Source organism: Rhinoderma darwinii, chromosome 4, assembly GCF_050947455.1.
Source record: "Rhinoderma darwinii isolate aRhiDar2 chromosome 4, aRhiDar2.hap1, whole genome shotgun sequence".
Classification (NCBI taxonomy): Eukaryota; Metazoa; Chordata; class Amphibia; order Anura; family Rhinodermatidae; genus Rhinoderma; species Rhinoderma darwinii.
In genome coordinates, this window is record NC_134690.1 from 164,506,889 (window position 1) to 164,528,984 (window position 22,096).

A 22,096-nucleotide genomic window follows, 5' to 3' on the forward strand; every position below is an offset into this window, starting at 1 on the left:
GCAGGGCAGACACCCTGCACAGTTAACCGCTGCTGCGGTGTAGCACCGCGTGGCGGTTAACTGTTAAAGCGCGGACGTAACTGCACGCCCAGGTGCGCAAAGTTACTGCTCACCTGGACGTGCATTTACGCCAAGGTGCGGGAAGGGGTTAAAGTTTAAAAATAAAAAAGTAAAAACATAAAGTAAGTAAAGTAATGCAGATAGTTCCACACATTACCCCTTGTAGATAGTGCCACACACTCCCGCCTTTGTAGATAGTGCCACAAACTCCCGCCTTTGTAGATAGTGCCACACAAACTCCCCTATAGTGCCCGGGCGGAGTTTGTGACGGAGCGGTGTCAGAGACGTTCGTCTGGCCATGCTTGGGCAGGTGTCACTGACTCCGCGCCTCCCGTCGGTACTTTCTGAGAGTGAAGACCGCCGCCCACGTCCTCAGCGCTAATGCACAATGTGGTAGGTAGGGGGGGCCTGTGGTCCCCCTAGATTAAGGGCCAGAGCACAACTGCGACTGCTGCAAACCCTATGGGTACACCACTGCTGAGGGGGTAAGTATGAAGTTTCTTCCGTAGCGGAAATTCCGTTAAAAAAAAACCACACCGCAATGTTAGGCTATGTTCACACGGGGTCTTTTGCCGAGTTTTTTGACGCGGAAACCGCGTCGCAAAACTCGGCAGAAACGGCCCGAGAACGCCTCCCATTGATTTCAATGGGAGGCGTCGGCGTCTTTTTCCCGCGAGCAGTAAAACTGCCTCGCGGGAAAAAGAAGCGACATGCCCTATCTTCGGGCGCTTCCGCCTCCGACCTCCCATTGACTTCAATGGGAGGCAGGAGAAAGCGTGTTTTCTGCCCGCGGCGCTCAATGGCCGCGGGCGAAAAACGGCGCGATCATTGCTATTCACACGGAGTATTTTGGGGGAGGAATATCTGCCTCAAAATTCCGTTTGGAGCTTTGAGGCAGATATTCCTCCCCCAAAATACTCCGTGTGAACATAGCTGGGTTCACACTGAGTTTTTAGCAGGAGGAAAATCTGCCTCAAAATTCAGTTTGGAATTTTGAGGTAGATTTTCCTCTGCCTGCACGCCGATTTTCGCGGCGTTTTTCGCCCACGGCCATTGAGCGCTGCAGCCATAAAACGCAGAGAAATACGCTTTCTCTGCCTCCCATTGATGTCAAAGGGAGGTCAGAGGCGTAAACGCCCGAATATAGGGCATGTCCCTTCTTTTTCCCGCGAGCCGGTTTGTCCACTCGCGGGAAAAAAACTCTTCCGCCTCCCATTGAAATCAATGGGAGGCATTTTTGGCCGATTTTTGGCGCGTTTTCCGACACGGCTTCCGCGTCAAAAAACTCTGTGTGAACTGGCCCTAATGCGATTATTCGGACGAAAAGTACTACTTGTTCCAGGTGTGTGATTTTTAAGCAGCGTATACGACCCCTGGGAAACCGGCACAAAAACCGCTTTAAAAATCGGCTCCAAAAATGTCAGAGGCTTTTCAGGTTTTTCTCTTGAAATCTGCTTCATACATATGCTGTCTGATGTACTGGAATATATCCTGTGATAAATCTGCCCCTTGTCATTTTAGGTGGACAAACAGGACTGCGCTGCCCCTGGTTCTGCAATATGTCCTAATGTTGGCGGGTACATCATCTCCACACATCGGACAGAAACCGTGAGCGGCAGCAGTCACTGGGACGTAGACGCTCGTCGCTGTGCGCACACTCTGGCGGGTTCCCGCCGCTGACAGTGCCTATGTCGGGAGCGCGCCCTGAACCCCAGGGGCGACGACGAGCGCCCTGCTTTCCCGGAAAGAAGCGGCTACTGGTAAAACAGCGGGCAGGTCAGTGCTATACACTTGTTGGTCTTCTGTGTCGCGACAACCTGATGATTTGTGCTGCATGTGACGAATGAGGAGACATGGCTGCAAATTCCTGTCAGGACAAGGTGATGTGTATTCTGCTGTGTCTGTGTGTTCCCTAATATCCAGCAGCAGCAGCTCACCGTCTATGCTGATGGTGAACACCGCATACAGGTACTTACAATGTACCGGATACTGAGCGCTATAGACGATAATAATGACATGCACGTCTGCACTGGACAATGCGCAACTGCTGCACAGGTCTGGAGGCCATTTCATTGGTTGCACGAGCTATTATGAGCACGTGACGGGATGGTATGTCGTCATCTCCATTACAGGTGGCATTGGCTATGGGATGTATGTCATTATGTCCTATACAATTTATCATATATAGATATTTTTATTATTTATTTATTCAGTTTGTCTCCCATCCATTCAGCATGTTTCACTATTGGCCACACAATGTAAGATGTCTGCTAGCACGGGAATCATTATACACATGGAAAATCATTTTGGTCCTTGGACGCAAGTTTAGAACAAGAACCTAAACTAGCTCCAAACCAATACTTTTAGGCTCTGTTCACATAGCGGTTTTCTACTACTTCGAAGGTATCCGTGGGGTTCCGTTTATCCGACCGTTGACAAGAGTGTCCTTTTAGTATCTGCCAGGCAGGTATATGTCAATATACTTTCTAAACTGTTTAGAAAAGCCTAGTCTGACATCACGTCAGAGTCCTAAGTTCGGCAAATGCGTTGGGAAAGCTTCAGGCACGTATGGCGAACATATCCATAGGCTCTTATTCACCCGGGTAATGCTAAAAGTGTGTCCCGGGCCGCTATCTTTTGGCATATCTAGTTGTTTGCAGTATGGAATAGTATAGTAGACTATTCCATACAACTGTATACAGTAAAAAAAACGTGTGGTATACATTCTTTTTACAACAGGGTCCAATGGGCAACGTGTGGCACAATATGTTTATACAGTGGAATATGTCTAGGATTGCAGGTTTTTTTTCACACAAAAATTTCGGCCATGTTTGCAGCAATTTTGTGCAAATGTGTAAATACACCGCAACTTGAGTGAAACGTGGGTGTGATTTGACATATAGGGTCAGATATACTAAGAGTAAATATGTGACCGATTTATTAAGAGTGGCAGGCACTCAACACAAAAATATTTCCTCACTTCATCGTTCTGCTCGCAGCGTCAGTGCTATGTGGGCCGTGTCACATACGTGGCCTTGACGCTGCCCGGCGTCAGGACTGAGGCCTGATGTCAGAGTCTGAGAAGATTTGGGGAGAGAATAATTTATTTTAATTAATTTTAGTCATGGGGGGGAGGGGTACAGAGCTTGGTTCAGGGCCTGCCTTCACCCTGTTACTTCCTTCGCCGCAGTAAATTTCTACGAAAGCTTTGAGCTGGAATCGATTTCCGATACAATTTCCACCAGTTTCTGGTTTAAATTGTAATAAATTTGTCGTAGCGCGGATGGCCCCGCCTCTAAAAAAAATTAAAAAAAATAAAATGGCGGATGCAGCACAAACTGCCCAAAAGTAGCAATTTTTCCGCAAATTGAGACTTTTGAGTCATTTGCAACTTTTCTGTGCCAGAAAACTGTTGTATAAATATTGATAATTTCCCCCTAGTGATTTGCACTTGGCAGCCTCTTCCTCCGTCTTCTGAACGTGAGTGTCTCTGGCTCTCCGCTCCCTTAGGCCTCATGCACACCACCTTAATTTTCATCCGTTCTTATGAATGAAATTGCAGACCCATTAATTTCTATTGGCCACAAATATAGAACATGTCCTATTGTTGTCCACAATTGCGGCACGGACTCGCCCATAGAAGTCTATGGGCACTTCCGCAATTGCGGACGGCTATGAATGTGTATCCGTAGAATCTGTATTTGCGGACAGTTAAAATTATTACGGTCGTGTGCATGAGGCCTTACTGCAATCTCCTGTTGGCACCTTAGTCCTGACGCAGCTCACATTTCTTTAGCTGGGAGGCCTGGCAAGGAAGTAGTATCCAATCCAAATAGGTAAGTAACCTGACTGCACACACGTGCTTTTCTGTTTATAAACATACAAACTGAGTGTCAGGCTGGGTTCACACGACCATGTTACGTCCGTAATGTACGGAACGTATTTCGGCCGGAAGACCCGGACCGAACACAGTGCAGGGAGCCGGGCTCCTAGCATCATAGTTATGTACGACGCTAGGAGTCCCTGCCTCTGCGTGGAACTACTGTCCCGTACTGTAATCATGATTACAGTACGGGACAGTTGTCCCACAGCGAGGCATGGACTCCTAGCGTCGTACATCACTATGATGCTAGGAGCCCGGCTCCTATATCTGACAGTCTGATGGACGAGTCGGCTTGGTGAATGCCAGGAGAACGTTACCTGCCTGACTGCATTGTGACAACTGTGAAGTTTGGTGGTGGAGGGATAATGCTTTGGGGTTGTTTTGCAGGGGGTGGCCTAGGTCCCTTAGTTCCAGTGAAGGGAAATCTTAATGATTCAGTATACTAAGACATTTTGGACAATTGTATGCTTCCAAGATTTTTTTGGGAACAGTTTGGTTAAGACCCACCATGCAAGGTTCATAAAGGCATGACTGGGTGAGTTTGATGTGCAAGAACTTGACTGGCCCGCACCGAGCCCGGAATTCGTCCCCATAGAACAACTTTGGGATGAACTAGAATGGAGATTGTGAGCCAGGCCCTCTCATTCAACATCCGGATCTAACATTACAAATGCTCTTCTGAATGAATGGGCAAAAATTCCTACAGACACACTCCAAAATTTTGTAGAAAGCCTTCCCAGAAGAGTGGAAGCTGTATTAGCTGCAAAGGGGGGAGCTCAACCAACTCTATATTAATGCCTATGCATTTATGATGTGGTGTCATAAAAACTCCTGTAGGTGTAATGTGTAGGTGTCCCAATACTTTTGTCCATGTAGTGTATGTGAGTGCGTTAGTCCTAATCCCGCAAGCAGAAGCACAGACATGGCGGGTGAGTTTCGCCTCCTGACTGTGGCGACAGAACCTGGCTGCTGCAGATAAGTCGGCGAGCAAACAAAGCCGCAAGGAGCAGAAATCCAGCCCTGGAGGTGCGAAGTCCGCATTCTCTGAATTTTAGTCCCATTAATTTCAACTTCCATAATGCACACACACCCGGCTGCATTGTCTATACAGACAATACGGGAAGGAAAATGTATGTCTCCTATATGGCTGCCCCAAGTTTTTAAAAATAAATAGGTACAAATAAAAAAAAAAAAACTATTGTTACTCTTCTACATACTTAAAGCGGATCGTTTATCATACTATGCTGCAAAGAGGCAGCATATTTTGGAGATCGGTCCGCTGTACTATTTTCTCTAACGTCACAAAAAAAATATTGTGCTGTTTGGCTAATAGCGCCTAGCAAAGAATGCAGTGGACTCATAGTTATGAGTCTGCTATTTTCTTGATGGGGATCGCTCTCCAAGCCCCTCCCAGAATCCACCGTCTCTCTCACCAGTGACTGACAGAATGTCGTAAATCTAACTACGAACACGTGGTAAATGGATGGAATCAGCGATTTCATCGTCCCCAGACGTTACTGCAGGAGTTTGGCTGTGAAGCAGAGTACCTCTGTCAAGCAGTAGATGTGACCGTTCTGTGTTACTCATTTATGTTTGCATGTGTTAACCCCTTAGGCTGGATTCACACGAGCACATTACGTCCGTAATGGACGGAACGTATTTCGGCCTCAAGTCACGGACCGAACACACTGCAGGGAGCCGGGCTCCTAGCATCATAGTTATGTACGATGCTAGGAGTCCCTGCCTCGCTGCAGGACAACTGTCCCGTACAGTAATCATGTTTTCAGTACGGGACAGTTGTCCTGCAGCGAGGCAGGGACTCCAATCATCGTACATAACTATGATGCTAGGAGCCCGGCTCCCTGCAGTGTGTTCGGTCCGGGACTTGAGGCCGAAATACGTTCCGTCCATTACGGACGTAACATGGTCATGTGAATCCAGCCTTAAGGAACAGCCTGTTTTCACCTAATGGACCAGGCCATTTTTTTCAAATCTGATGTGTCACTTTATATGATAATAACTTTGGAATGTTTCTGTTTTTTCAAGCGATTCTGAGATTGTTTTCTCGTGACACATTGTACTTTAAGTTAGTGGTACAATTTGGTCGATACATTTAGTGTTTATTTGTGAAAAAGACCAAAATTTAGAGAAAATGTGCAAATATTACCATTTTTCTAAATGTAAATGTATCTACTTGTAAAAAAGATAGTAATACCACACAAAATAGTTACTAGTTAACATTTCCTATATGTCTACTTTGTGTTGGCATCGTTTTTTGAACATTCTTTTATTTTTACAGGACATTACAAGGCTTAGAACTTCTAACATTTTCAAGAAAATTTCAAAATGCTACTTTTTCAGGGACTAGTTCAGTTCTAAAGTGGCTTTGAGGGCCTTATATATTAGAAACCCCCTATAAAACACCCCATTTTAAAAACTGCATCCCTCAAAGTATTCGAAAAAGCATTTAGAGAGTTTCTTAACCATTTTTTGCAGAAAATCTGTGTTAAGTTTTTTCTGTAACACAGAAGGTTTTACCAGTGAAACGCAAATTCATGTTTATTGCCCAGATTCTGCAGTTTTTAGAAATATCCCACATGTGGCCCTAGTATGCTACTCGACTGAAGCATCGGCCTCAGAAACAAAGGAGCACCTAGGGGATTTTGGGCCCTCCATTTTATTAGAATATATTTTAGGCACCATGTCAGGTTTGAAGAGGTCTTGTGGTGCCAAAACAGTGGGACCCCCCCCCCAAAAAGACAACATTTGGCAATCTATACCCCTCAAGAAATTTATCAAGGGGTATAGTGAGTATTTTAACCCAGCAGGTTTTTTTTACTGAATTTAGTGGAATTAGGATGTAAAAATGAAAATCTAAATTTTTCCCAATAAAATGTAGAAAACTTCAAATATTTACAAGGCATAAAGGAGAAAAAGCACCCAAACATTTGAAAAGCAATTTCTCACGATTACGGCAATAGCCCATATGTGGTAATAAACTGCTGTTTGGACCCATGGCCAGGCTCAGAAGGGAAGGAGCACCATTTGGCTTTTGGAGCTCAAATTTAGCTGGAATGCTTTTCGGGTGCCATGTCACATTTGCAAAGGCCCTGAGGGGACAAAACAGTGGAAACCACCAAAAGTGACTCCATTTGGGAAACTACACCCATGAATGCATTTATCGAGGGGTATAGTGAGAATTTTGACCCCACAGTTTTTTTTGCTGAATTTAGTGGAATCATGCTGTGAAATTAAAAATTCCTTTTCTTCTGATAAAACGTTGACATTTTAAATTTTTACAAGGAATATAGGGGAAAAAGCACCCCAACATTTGAAAAGCAATTTCTCCCGATTATGGCAATACCCCATATGGGGTCATAAACGAGTGTTTGGACACACGGCAGGGCTCAGAAAGGCAGGAGCGCTATCTGGCATGCAGATTTTGCTGGCTTGGTTTTTGGGCGCCATGTTGTATGTGCAAAACCCTAAGGTACCAAAGTACAGTGGTAGTTACAAGGTTCCGATAGCACTAGGTAATGGTGTGGGTGCATTAGTAGGGGCACAACCCGATCCAATAGAGAAAAAAAGTACTATGCACACCAATATGGAGTTATTTATCCAAACAAATAATTTATTTATTTGTAGCCAGTGACAGTGCGACGTTTCGGTCAACACCTTGACCTTCCTCAGGCACTATAGAATGAACAAAATTTATATAAGTATTGATTCCGTAGAAAGTGGTACAGAATGTCATCAGTAACAATAAAATCAATTATGTACAGATCACAGATGTATAGATGTATATAAATCTTCATATGAAGCAATGTCAGTAGTAAGTGGGTACTGTAAAATCTATGTGACACCGGTTACTGCAGGTCAAACAAATAATGAAAAAAAAAGTTTTCACAAAGTGAAACACACCTATATAGTACATATTCGGCTATGCATATAAGGGTATGTGCACACACTAATTACGTCCGTAATTGACGGACGTATTTCGGCCGCAAGTCCCGAAAAAAACTATACACATATGGTATCGGCGTAATCGTACCGACCGGCAGAATAAATTAAAACGTAATTTATTGCGCACGGTGAACGCTGTAATAAATAAAGAATTTAAAGCGCCAAAATCGCTGTTTTTTGGTCACCTTAGCTCTAAAAATGATCATGAGGGGCCAAAATGCTCACTATACCCCTAGAAAAATTCCTTGAGGGGTGTAGATTCCAAAATGGGGTCACTTTTGGGGGTTTCCACTGTTTTGGTCCCTCCGGGGCGTTGCAAACCCGACATGGCACTGAAAACCAATCCAGCAAAATCTGCGCTCCAAAATCCAAAAGGCGCTCCCTCCCTTCTGAGCCTTGCTGTGGGTCCAAACATCAGTTTATGACCACATATTGGGTATTGCCGTAATCGGGAGAAATTGCTTTACAAATTTTGGGGTGCTTTTTCTCCTTTATTCCTTGTAAAAATGAAAAAAATCTATGTTTCCACAGAAAAATAGGTGATTTTCATCTTCACAGACTAATTCCACTAAATTCTGCAAAAAAACTGGGGTCAATATGCTAACTATACCCCTAGAAAAATGCCTTGAGGGGTGTAGTTTCCAAAATGGGGTCACTTTGGGGGGGTTTCGACTGTTTAGGTACCACAAGACCTCCTCAAACCTGACATGGTGCCCAAAATATATTCTAAAAAAAGGAGGCCCCAAAATCCACTAGGTGCTCCTTTGCTTCTGAGGCCGGTGTTTCAGTCCATTAGGACACTAGGGCCACATGTTGGATATTTCTAAAATCTGCAGAATCTGGGCAATAAATATTGAGTTGCGTTTCTCTGGTAAAACCTTCTGTGTTACAGATTTTTTTTATTACAAATGAATTTCGGCAAAAAAAATGAAATTTGTAAATTTCACCTCTACTTTGCCTTAATTCCTGTGAAACGCCTAAAGGGTTAAAATATTTTCTGAATGTGGTTTTGAATACCTTGAGGGGTACAGTTTTCAAAATGGGGTGATTTATGGGGACTTTCTAATATATAAGGCCCTCAAAGCCACTTCAGAACTGAACTGGTCCCTGAAAAAATAGCCTTTTGAAATTTTATTGAAAATATGAGAAATTGCTGCTAAAGTTCTAAGCCTCGTAACGTCCTAGAAAAATAAAAGTACGTGAAAAAAAATGATGCAAACATAAAGTAGACATATGGGGGATGTTAACTAGTAACTATTTTGTGTGGTATTACTATCTGTTTCACAAGCAAATACATTTAAATTTAGAAAAATGCAAATTTTTGCAAATTTTTGCTAAAATTTGAAGTTTTTCACAAATAAATATTGAATTTATCGACCAAATTTTTTCACTAACCTAAAGGACAATATGTCACAAGAAAACAATCTCAGAATCGCTTGGATAGGTAAAAGCGTTCCAGAGTTATTACCACATAAAGTGATACATGTCAGATTTGAAAAAATCATCTGTGTCCACAAGGCCAAAACAGGCTGTGTCCTAAAGGGGTTAAGGGGTGTAGTGAGCATTTTGACCCCACAGGTTTTTTTTCATGAGAAATTAATGTGCAGCAGATGGTGCAAAGTGAAAATTGCGATTTTCCACTGATATGTCATTTTAGCGCACAATATGTTGTGCCCAGTTTGTGCCACCGAAGACAAATACCTCATAAAATTTTAAGCGGGTTCTCACGGGTATGGCGATGCCATATATGTGGACGTAAACTGTTGTTTGGGCATGCTGTAGGGTTCAGAAGGGAGGGATCACCATTTGGCTATCGGCGTGCAGATTATGCTTGGTAGTTGTTCTGTTTGGGGTATTGCTGATATTTCATTTTGTAATCACGTTTTATTCCATGTTTTGGGAGGGGTGGTGATAAAAAAATAGATTCTGGCATGCTTTTTTACTTATCTTTTTTGCGGTGTTCACCGTGTGGGAACAATAACATTACAGTTTGGGTCGTTACGGACGTGGCGATACCAAATTTGTATACCTTTTTTAACGTGTTAATTTTTTTCCTATAATAAAAGACTTATTAGGGTATGTTCACACGGCAGCGTCCGTAACGGCTGAAATTACGTGGCTGTTTTCAGGAGAAAACAGCTCTGTAATTTCAGCTGTAATGGCATGTTGAGGCGCTTTTTGCTGCGTCCATTACGGACGTTAAATGGAGCTGGTTTTCCATGGAGTCCATGGAAAATGGCTCCATTCACGTCTGAAGAAGTGACAGGCACTTCTTTGACGCAGGCGTCTTTTTTACGCCCCGCCTTTTTACAGCGGGGCGTAAAAAAAATGACCGTGTGCACAGAACATCGTAAGACCCATTCTAATGAATGGGCAGATGTTTGCCAACGCTATCGAGGCGCATTTTCGGACATAAATCGAGGCGTAAAACGCCCGAATTACGTCCGTAAATAAGCCGTGTGAACATACCCTTATAGGAAAAAATGCAATCTTTGTTTTTATTAACTTGAAACTTTTATTTTTACAATTTTGTTCAACTTTTTTTAATTCCCACTTGAGGGCCTGCACCTCTGATCTTTACTCAAATACATTGCACTACCCACGTTGCATTAGAGCTGTCAGTCATTCACTGACAGCAAGCCTATTAGGTCTCATCTGTGAGCGGGGCCTAATAGGCTATTGTTACTTTGCAGACCAGGAAGCCATCGTTAGGCCTCCGGGAGTCATAGTAACGATGGGCAACTTAACGATCAGATCGTGTCGATGCTGATCGCTATAAACTACTAAGATGCCGCGATCGTGGCATCTAAGGTGTTAATGGAAGGGATCGGAGCTAGCTCCGTTCCCTGCCGTTACAGCACATACAGCTGACATACAGCACATACAGCTGACACCGGCGGCTGATGTCGCAGTCTCAGCTTCTGAACCTTTACCATCTTTCTTTAGCGACCGGAAGCCTTTTAGGCCCTGCCTTCGGGCGGGACCAGCAGGCTTCCGTACTTTGCAGACAGGAAGCCATTGTTAGGCCTCCGGTCTGCCAGAACAGCCATCGGAACCCCGCGATTTGCATTGCGGGTATCCTATCAGCTAGGAAACACCATAGATGCGGCGTTTGCTTTTGAGTTCTGCATCTAAGGGGTTAATCGGCCAGATCGGAGGCTAGCTCCGGTCCTGGCAATGCAGCAGAGTGTCAGCTGTAATATACACCTGACACCTGCTGGTGATGGTGCTTCTGAGCCCGCACCAGCAATACAACGTACCCATACGTTGTGTTAATTTCTTAATGACAACAATGTACCCATACGTTGGATGTCGTTAAGGGGTTAAAGGGGTATCATACTAATCAATAACAGGGCTTAAAATATAGCAAGCAGTAATAATATAGATTTGTAATTTACTTTTGTTTATCTTTGGTATATCCTGCACTGCTGCCACTTCCCAGAGCTGTGACATCCTAGTGCTACATTTGATCATCATAGGAAACGTCCTTGAGTACAGAGCGCTTCCAGTGGACGACTGTCACATTCTTGTACTTCTGACATCATTCGGCTCACCTCACTCCCATACAGGGATTAATAATATTACTAATAATAGTGTGGTTAGGCAAATGAAAGTGTTGAAACTGTTGCAGAGGGCTGCCTTAAAGCATACATATCATCATAAAAATGCTGCAGCCGCAGGCCCTCTCTCCTGTCTTAGTTTTTTTTTTAGCTGAGTTCTCATTGCGCGCTTTTGTTGTCTTTTCGTTGCGTTTTCAAACACTGCCAAAAGAAGCACATCTGAAAAAACACATGTGTTTTTTTTAAATCTTTCAACTGTAATCCGGTTTTGAATGTAAGGCTGGGTTCACACGAGCATGTTACGTCCGTAATGGACGGAACGTATTTCGGCCGCAAGTCCCGGACCGAACTCACTAGAGGGAGCCGGGCTCCTAGCATCATAGTTATGTACGATGCTAGGAGTCCCTGCCTCGCTGCGGGACAACTGTCCCGTACCCCTCACGGGAGAAAACCGCCCCCACCTCCCATTGAAATCAATGGGAGCCATTTTCGGCCGTTTTTTGGCGAGTTTTGCAGATTGGTTTCCGCGCCAAAAAACTCTTCGAACAACTTTGTGTGAACCCAGCCTAAAAGAAGTTTAATTTTCAGCTTCAAAAACGCCTGAAAATCAGAGGCTGTTTTCTCTAAAAACAGCTCCATATTTTCAGACGGTTTTTTTATTCAGCGTGTGCACATACCCTAAGGGTATGTGCACACGTTGTGTTTTCAGCCGTGTTTCGGGCCGTAAACGTCCCAAAAAACGGCTGAAAAATCGGAAGCAGAACGCCTCCAAACATCTGCCCATTGATTTCAATGGGAAAAACGGCTGCGTAAAAAAAACGGCTGTGAAAAAGTGCATGTCCCTTCTTCAGCCGTTTTTCTTAGACTCTATAGAAAAACAGCTCCAAAAACGGCCGTTAAAAACGCCGCGAAAAACGTGACTTTGATTAAAAAATGTCTGAAAATCAGGAGCTGTTTTCTCTTGAAAACAGCTCCGTCTTTTGAGACATTTTTGATTTGGTGTGTGCACATACCCTTACTAAAAAACGTCTGAAAATACGGAGCTGTTTTCAAGGGTAAACCGCTCATGATTTTCAGGCGTTTAAGCTTCATTTTTTACGGTCGTTCTCTATAGAGTCAATGAAAAATGGCTCCAAAAACGGCTCAAGAAGTGACATGCACTTCTTTTTCGCGGCAGTTTTTTTTACGTGTCTGTTTCTAAAAATGGCCACGTAAAAAAACTAGACCGCCGTTTTTCCCATTGAAATCAATGGCCAGATGTTTGGGGGCGTTCTGTTTCCGATTTTTCGGACGTTTTTCGGCAGTTTACGGCCCGAAAAACGTCCAAAAATAAACCGTGTGAACATACCCTTATAGGAGGAATAACAGAGGAATGTCATAACGCAGAGTTCTAGAAAAGATGCTTAAAGAGGCTCTGTCACCAGATTTTGCAACCCCTATCTGCTATTGCAGCAGATAGGCGCTGCAATGTAGATTACAGTAACGTTTTTATTTTAAAAAAACGAGCATTTTTGGCCAAGTTATGACCATTTTTGTAGTTATGCAAATGAGGCTTGCAAAAGTCCAAGTGGGTGTGTTTAAAAGTAAAAGTCCAAGTGGGTGTGTATTATGTGCGTACATCGGGGCGTTTTTAATACTTTCACTAGCTGGGCGCTCTGATGAGAAGTATCATCCTCTTCTCTTCAGAACGCCCAGCTTCTGACAGTGCAGATCTGTGACGTCACTCACAGGTCCTGCATCGTGACGGCCACATCGGCACCAGAGGCTACAGATGATTCTGCAGCAGCAACAGCGTTTGCAGGTAAGTCGATTTTACCTGCAAATGCTGATGCTGCTGCAGAATCAACTGTAGCCTCTGCTGCCGATGTGGCCGTCACGATGCAGGACCTGTGAGTGACGTCACAGATCTGCACTGTCAGAAGCTGGGCGTTCTGAAGAGAAGAGGATGTTACTTCTCTTCACAGCGCCCAGCTAGTAAAAGTATTAAAAACGCCCCGATGTACGCACCTAATACACGCCCACTTGGACTTTTACTTTTAAACACACCCACTTGGACTTTTGCAAGCCTCATTTGCATAATTACAAAAATGGTCATAACTTGGCCAAAAATGCTCGTTTTTTAAAAATAAAAACGTTACTGTAATCTACATTGCAGCGCCTATCTGCTGCAATAGCAGATAGGGGTTGCAAAATCTGGTGACAGAGCCTCTTTAAGGAATTTTTTTTTCATGGGGCGTTCAAGTATTTACTATAAGGCCGGATTTACATGGGCGTGTACGTTTTGCGCTCGCAAAAAATGCGGCGTTTTGCGCGCGCAAAAGGCACTTAACAGCTCCGTGTGTCATCACCATATGACGCCATCATTATGACACTCTGTATGTTTGGAAACAGAAAAGCACGAGGAACAACGCACAAATATCGGACATGTCGTGAGTTTTACGCAGTGGACACACGCTGCGTGAAACTCACGGACAGTCTGGACGGCCCCATAGACTAACATAGGTCCGTGTGAGGCGCGTGAAAATCACGCGCGTTGCACGGACGTATATCACATTCGTCTAAATAAGCCCTTAACCCCTTAGCGCACCAGGACGTACCGGTACGTCCTGCAGTGAAGTGCTTTAAGCCACAGGGACGTACCGGTGCGTCCTGGCTAAAAACTGTCACCCTGTCAAAGGACAAGGTGACAGAACTGTGCCGTCAACTGTTTATGACAGTTGACCGGCACAGTAAGACGGCAGGGGACCATTCATAGCGGTCTCCTGCCGGCGATCGCTGTGATTGGTCAGTCAAAGCAGACTGACCAATCACAGCTCTATGACGTGGGTATGTGATGACGCTGGCTCAGAAGCTGAGCCAGCGTTATCACCGCCGGGAATCAGATGTCCGGCATCCCTCTGCAACGGCCAGGACCGGAGCTAGGCTCCGATCCGGCCGATTAACCCCTTCGATGCATCGATCAACGTGATCGATGCATCGAAGTGGCTTGTAGCCTGTCGGCAACCACGATGGTTGCCACGGGCGCGGGTGTCAGCTGTTTGTCACAGCTGACATCGTGCCCTAACGGCCAGGACCGGAGCAAGGCTCCGATCCGGCCGATTAACCCCTTAGATGCAGCTATCGCTTCATCTAAGTGATTAGATCGTACCCTATGATTGCTAATAACAACCATCGGCACCCGCGAAGGTTCCGATGGTTGCTATGGCAACCATAGCATAACAATCGCTTCCTAGTACGGAAGCCTATTAGGCCCCGCCGTGAGGCGAAGCCTAATAGGCTTGCTGTCAGTGAATAGCTGACCGCTCTAATACACTGCACTATGTAGGTAGTGCAGTGTATTAGAATAGCGATCAGGGCTTCATGCCTTCAAGTTCCCTAGTGGGACAAAAAAAAAAAGTTAAAACAAGTTAATAAAAATGTTGTAAAAAAGTAAAAAAAAATACTTTTCATGTTAAAAAACACTATAACAGCCTTTTTTCCTATAATAAGTCTTTTATTATAGGAAAAACCAAAAAACATGAAAAAAGTACACATATGTGGTATCCCCGCGTCCGTAACGACCAAAACTATAAAAATATCACGCTATTTTACCCGTACGGTGAACACCGTAAAAAAATTAAATAAAAAACTATTCCAGAATCGCTGTTTGTTAGTCACTACCCCTTGCAAAACAGAATAAAAAAGGGATCTAAAAGTTGCATGTACCCCAAAATTATACCATTAAAAAACGCAGCCCGTCCCGCAAAATACAAGCCCTCCCGCAGCTTTTTTGACGGAAAAATAAAAGCGTTATGGCTCTCAGAATATGGTGACACCAAAATTAAATTATTTGAAACAAAAGGGATTTTATCGTGCAGACGCTGCAAAACATAAGAGAAACTATATACATCTGGTATCGCCGTAATCGTACCGACCCGCAGAATAACGTAAAATTTTCATTCATAGCGCATGGCGAACGCCGTAAAAAAATAAATAATAAAAAACATCAGAATTGCAGGTTTTTGGTCACCTGGCTTGCCAAAAAAATGAAATACAAAGTGATCAAAAAAATCGCATGTACCCCAAAATGGTGCCAATGAGATCTACAGATTGTCCCGCAACAAATAAGCCCTCACACAGCTCCGGGGGAGAAAAAATAAAGAAGTTTTGGCTCTCAGAATATGGCGATGCAAAATGTGCAGAGTGTCCAAAAGCGGATAAGATCGGGCGCCATTTATCAGTGCGACACCGGCCACATATCTATGAATTATTATTTATTTACACCATTATTATACCCTCTTATTATACCCTGATGTACTCCGCACAGATTACATATGCCCCCACATCATAAACTCAAATACCAGCAATACCCCAAACAGAACAACTAGCGAGCAAAATCCACGCTCCAAAAGCCAAATGGCGCTCCTTTCTGAGCCCTGCAGCGTGCCCAAGCAGCAGTGTACGTCCACATATATGGCATCGCCATACCCGGGAGAACCCGCTTAACAGTTTGAGGTATTTGTCTTCAGTGGCACGAACTGGGCACAAAATATTGTGCACTAAAATGGCACATAACTGTGGAAATTTGCAATTTTCACTTTGCACCATCCACTGAGCATTCATTTCTAATAGAAAAAAAAAACCTGTGTGGTCAAAATGCTCACTACACCCCTTAATAAAATGCCTTTAGGGGTGCAGTTTCCAAAATGGGGGTCACTACTTGGGGGTTTGTTTTCCTATTTGACCCCAGAGCCCTGCCATTGTGGGCTAATGCTGCAAAAATCACCATAATAGGTCTCACATGCGCCTTTCACTCCTAAGCCCTGTCATATATCCAGGCAAATGATAAATGCCTTGAGGGGTGTAGTTTAAAAAATGGGGTCACTTCTCATGGTTTTACACTCTACTCTGGTACCTAAGGGAGCTCTGCAAATGCGACATGGCGCCCCTACACCAGTCCAGCAAAATCTGTCCTCTAAAAGCCACATGGCACTCCTTCCATTTTGAGCTCTGCCATGTGCCCAAATAGCAGTTTAGGGCCACACATTGGGTATTGCCGTACTCGGGAGAAATTGGGTAACAAATTATGTGTTGTTTTTTCTCCTATTACCCCTTGGGAAAAAAATTGGGTGCAAAACTACATATTTTTGGGAAAAAATTATTTTTTTCATTTTCACTGCCTGATTCTAGTACAATCTATGAAACACCTGTGGGATCAAAATGCTCAGTACACCCCTAGATGATTACCCTGAAGGGTAAAGTTTCCAAAATGGATTCACTTCTCAGGGGTTTCTACTGTACGGGTACCTCAGGGGCTCTGCAAATGTGACATGGCGCCCAAAAAACAATCAACCAAAATCTACATGCCAAGTAGCACTCCTGCCATTCTGAGCCCTGCGATGTATCCAAGCAGCAGTTTATAACCACATATAAGGTATTGCCGTACTCGGGAGAAATTGCTTTACAATTGTTGGGGCGCTTTTTCTCCTTTATTCCTTGTGAAAATGAAAACAATTCAACATTTTAGTGGAAAGAATGTAGATTTTCATTTTCACTGCATAATCCCAATAATTCAGCAAAAAAACTGTGGGGTCAAAATGCTCACTATACCGCTAGATAAATTCCACGAGGAGTATAGTTTCCCAAATGGGGTCACTTTTGCCGGGTTTGCAATATTTTGGCCCCTCAGTGGCTTTGCAAATGTGACATGGGGCCGCAAACCATTCCAGCAAAACTTGAGCTCCAAAAGTCAAATGGCGCTCCGTCCTTTCTAACTTCCGCCATGTGTCCAAACAGCAGTTTATTACCACATATGGGGTATTGATGTGCTCAGAAGAGTTTGCTTTACAAATATTGGGGTGTTTTTTCTCCTTTATCTGTTGTAAAAATGAAAAAATCTGAGCTAAAACTACATTTTATTAGAAACAAATTAGATTTTCAAATTCCCATAGATTCAGCAAAAACCGTGTAGGGTCAAAATGCTAACTATACCCCTAGAAAAATTCCTTGAGGGGTGTAGTTTCCAAAATGGGGTCACTTTTGGGGAGTTTCCACTGTTTTGGTCCCTCCAGGGCTTTGCAAACACGACATGGCACCGAAAACCATTCCAGCAAAATCTGCGCTTCAAAATCCAAATGGTCCTCGTTCCCTTCTGAGCCCTGCCGTGGGTCCAAACAGCAGTTTATTACCACATATGGGGTATTGCTGTAATCGGAAGACATTGCTTTACTAATGTTGGGGTGCTTTTTCTCCTTTATTCCTTGTAAAATCTAAAACATCGTATGTTTTTCCAGAAAAAAAGTAGATTTTCATTTTCACAGACCAGTTCCAATAAATTTAGCAAAAAACATGTGGGCTAAAAATGCTAACTATACCTCTTGAAAAATTCCTTGAGGGGTGTAGTTTCCAAAATGGGGTCACTTTTGGGAAGTTTCCACTGTTATGGTCCCTCCAGGGCTTTGCAAACACGACATGGCACCGAAAACCATTCCAGCTAAATCTGCGCTCCAAAATCCAAATGGCCCTCGTTCCATTCTGAGCCCTGCCGTGGGTCCAAACAGCAGTTTATTACCACATATGGGGTATTGCCGTAATCGGGAGACATTGCTTTACAAATGTTGGGGTGCTTTTTCTCCATTATTTCTTGTAAAAACGAAAACATCGTTTGTTTTTTCAGAAAAAAAGTCGATTTTCATTTTCACAGACAAGTTCCAATAAATTTAGCAAAAAACCTGTGGGCTAAAAATGCTAACTATACCCCTAGAAAAATTCCTTGAGGGGTGTAGTCTCCAAGATGGGGTCACTTTTGGGGGGTTTCCACTGTTTTGGCACCACAAGACCTCTTCAAACCTGACATGGTGCCTAAAATATATTCTAATAAAATAGAGGCCCCAAAATCCACTAGGTGCTCCTTTGCTTCTGAGGCCGGTGTTTCGGTCCTTTACCGCACTAGGACCACATGTGGGATATTTCTAAAAATTGCAGAATCTGGGCAATAAATATTGAGTTGCATTTCTCTGATAAAACCTTCTGTGTTACAGAAAAAACTGTATTACAAATGAATTTCGTAAAAAAAAATTGAAATTTGTAAATTTCACCTCTACTTTGCTTTATTTCTTGTGAAATGCCTAAAGGGTTCAAATAATTTCTGAATGCTGTTTTGAATACTTTGAGGGGTGCAGTTTTTAAAATGGGGTGATTTATGGGTATTTTCTAATATATAAGGCCCTCAAAGCCACTTCACAACTGAACTGGTCCCTGAAAAAATAGCCTTTTGAAATTTTCCTGAAAATGTGAGAAATTGCTGCCAAAGTTCTAAGCATTGTGAGGTCATAGAAAAATAAAAGCACGTTCAAAAAACGATGCAAACATAAAGTATACATATGGGGGATGTTAACTAGTGACTATTTTGTGTGGTATTACTATCCGTTTTACAAGCAGATACATTACAATTTAGAAAAATGCAGATTTTTGCAAATTTTCTCTAAATTTTGGTATTTTTTACAAATAAATATTGAATTTAACGACAAAATTTTTTCAGTATCATAAAGTACAATATGTCACGAGAAAACAGTCTCAGAATCGCTTGGATAGGCAAAAGCATTCCGGAGTTATTACCACATAAAGTGACACATGTCAGATTTGCAAAAATCAGCTGTGTCCTGAAGGCCAAAATAGGCTGTGTCCTTAAGGGGTTAATGTGAGGCACTTGGTATTATGAATTTAGTACCTCTATATGCCTCACATTAACCACATCATGTACCTCACACATTAACCCAATGTTGTCCATTGACTGAGCGAGGTACTTGATGGGATCCCTTAGGGCTTATTCAGACGAACGTGATATACGTCCGTGCAACGCGCGTGATTTTCACACGCGTCGCACGGACCTATATTAGTCTATGGAGCCGTGCAGACATGTGCGTCATTTTTACGCAGCGTTGGTCCGCTGCGTAAAAGTCACGACATGTCCATTCTTTGGGTGTTTTTCGCGCATCATGCATTCATTGAAGTCAATGGGTGCGTGAAAACCATGCATGCCACACGGAAGCACTTCCGTGCGAACTGCGTGATTCGCGCAACAGCTGTGAAAAGGATGAATGAAAACAGAAAAGCACCACGTGCTTTTCTGTTTACAAACATCCAAACGGAGTGTCATAATGATGGCGGCTGTGCGAAAATCACGCAGCCGCGCATCATATGATGCTGCCACACGGAGCTGTCAAGTGGCTTTTGCGCAGGCAAAACGCCACGTTTTTTGCGTGCGGAAAAAGCACACGCTCGTGTGACTCCAGCCTTACTATAATGGGCAACATTGGGTTAATCTGTGAGGAAAATGATGGGGTTAATTACTATAAGGCCTTATACACATGCCTGTATTTGGTCCATGATCTACTGACCGTATGTCGCCCACATTTCCCGGACCGAACACAGTTCAGGGAGCCAGACTCTTGGCACCAATTATCTATGATGCTAGGAGTCACTGACTCCCCGCGGGAGAACTGCCCCGTACTAAAAAACACGATTAGGCCTCATTTACACGAGCGTATTATACGCGCGTGCGACGCGCGTGCTTTTCACGCGTGTCGTACGCACCTATAATAGTCTATGGGGCTGTTTAGACGATGCGTGAATTTTGCGCTGCGTGAGTGCGTTGCGTAAAACTCACGACATGTTTTATGTTACAAACATCCAAACGGAGTGTCAAATTAGAGATGAGCGCACCGAACTTCACCGGGTTCGGCCGAACTCGTTTTGACCGAACCCGGCAAAAAATGTTCGGGTACGCGACGTCAGGAGACAGTCACTGCCCACGGTGCTCAAAGACTTAAACTGTTTCAGCACCATGGACAGTGTCTTTCGATCACAATATACATATACGTGTAAAAAAAAACAGAAGTTCGGACTTACCGATAAGTCCCGGCTCCTTCCTCCAGTCCGACCTCCCGGGATGAGAATTCAGGCCAAGTGACAGCTGCAGCCAATCACAGGCCAAGCACAGGCTGCAGCCAATCACAGGCTGCAGCGGTCTCATGGCCTGCCGCGTCATCCTGGGAGGTGGGGCCGGATGACAAGAGAGGGACGCGTCACCAAGGCAACGGCCGGGAGACCGGACTGGAGGAAGCAGGCAGTTCATGGTAAGTTTGAACGTCTTTTTTTATTCACAGGTTGGTGTATATTGTGATCGGCATTCACTGTCGAGGGTGCTGAAAGAGTTACTGCCGATCAGTTAGCTCTTTCAGCACCTTGGACAGTGACGGGCGTCGACTACCTCATCTCTATGATGGCGGCTGCGCGAAAATCACGCAGCCGCGCATCATACACGGATGACACACGGAGCTGTCAATTGCCTTTTGCGCACGCAAAACGCAGCGTTTTTTTACGCGCGCAAAACGCACACGCTCGTGTAAATCCGGCCTTACAGTGAGGGACAGTTTTCCCGCGGGGAGGCAGGGATACCTAGCATCATAGAAACGTGTATCCTATTGGATTCATGAATTGCAGTACCTCTATCCTAGGGGCCTAAACTGTGAATTTGACTTTTACATATTTACATTTGATTTATGGGTTTTTCCTTATGTTTTTCCTTTTTTGCGGACATGTTAATAGGTTTCACCAACAGGTATTGATAAAAAACAGTCACAATTTTGCCCTGTTTTCCCGTTTCCTTAATTTTTTTTATTTCAATTACTTCATTTTATTTATTATATTTTTGTGGAATGTGACACTAAGGGCTTATTCAGACGAACGTATAATACTTCCGTGCAACGCGCGTGATGTTAGTCAATGGGGCTGTTCAGACTGTCCGTGATTTTCACGCAGCGTGTGTCCGCTGCGTAAAACTCACGACGTCATATATTTGTGCGTTTTTCATGCATCACGCACCCATTGAAGTCAATGGGTGCGTGAAAATCACACGCAGCACATGGAAGCACTTACGTGTGCCGTGCGTGATGCGCGCTACAGTAGTCAAAACTATGAATGAAAACAGAAAAGCACCACGTGCTTTTCTGTTTACAAACATACAAACAGAGTGTCATAATGATGGCGGCTGCGCGAAAATCAAGCAGCCACGCATCATATGCTGCTGACACACGGAGCTGTTAGGGACATTTTGTGCGCACAAAACGCCGCGTTTTCTGCTCGTGTGAATCCGGCCTTAAGTTATGTTCACAGCCTTAACAAAAACGGCTATAAAATACGGAGCTGTTTTCAAGGGAAAACAGCCTCTGATTTTCAGCCGTTTTTTATGCATCAGGCTGACCCAATGAAAAACGCCTCCAAAAATGGCTCAAGAAGTGATATGCACTTCTTTTTTACAGGGCGTTTTTTTACACGCTGTTTTTAAAAACGGCCGTGTAAAACACCGCCCCGAGGGAACGGAGCGCCGGTTTTCCCATTGAAATCAATGGGCAGATGTTTGGAGACGTTTAGCCCTCGTATTTTTAGTCGTTTTTTGGGGGCGTTTACGGCCCGAAAAACGGCTGAAAATAAGCCGTGTGAACATACCCTTACAGTACCTTGATGTATTGGGTTTCCGTTCCATCCAAATTGTGGTGCAGTTTTTTGGCCGGAACGTCCGCTGCGGAAAGCTGCACGTAAAAAAATAAATAAAAGAATGTCATACTTATGTATCCATGGCGACGCGTCC

The 22,096-nt window shown here is 43.9% G+C and overlaps 1 protein-coding gene across 2 annotated transcripts in view; it reads left to right on the top strand.

Moving 5' to 3' along the window:
* Positions 1-1,638: 1,638 nt before the first annotated feature.
* TNK2 (tyrosine kinase non receptor 2) overlaps positions 1,639-22,096 on the top strand; it is a 297,927-nt gene continuing 277,469 nt past the window's right edge. The window contains exon 1 of one of the 2 annotated variants that reach the window (XM_075861814.1): positions 1,639-1,836. The gene's annotated coding sequence lies outside the window, so the exon portion shown is untranslated. Of the gene's footprint in view, positions 1,837-1,901; positions 1,941-22,096 lie in introns of those variants that run through there. The other variant, XM_075861815.1, reaches the window with a different exon arrangement.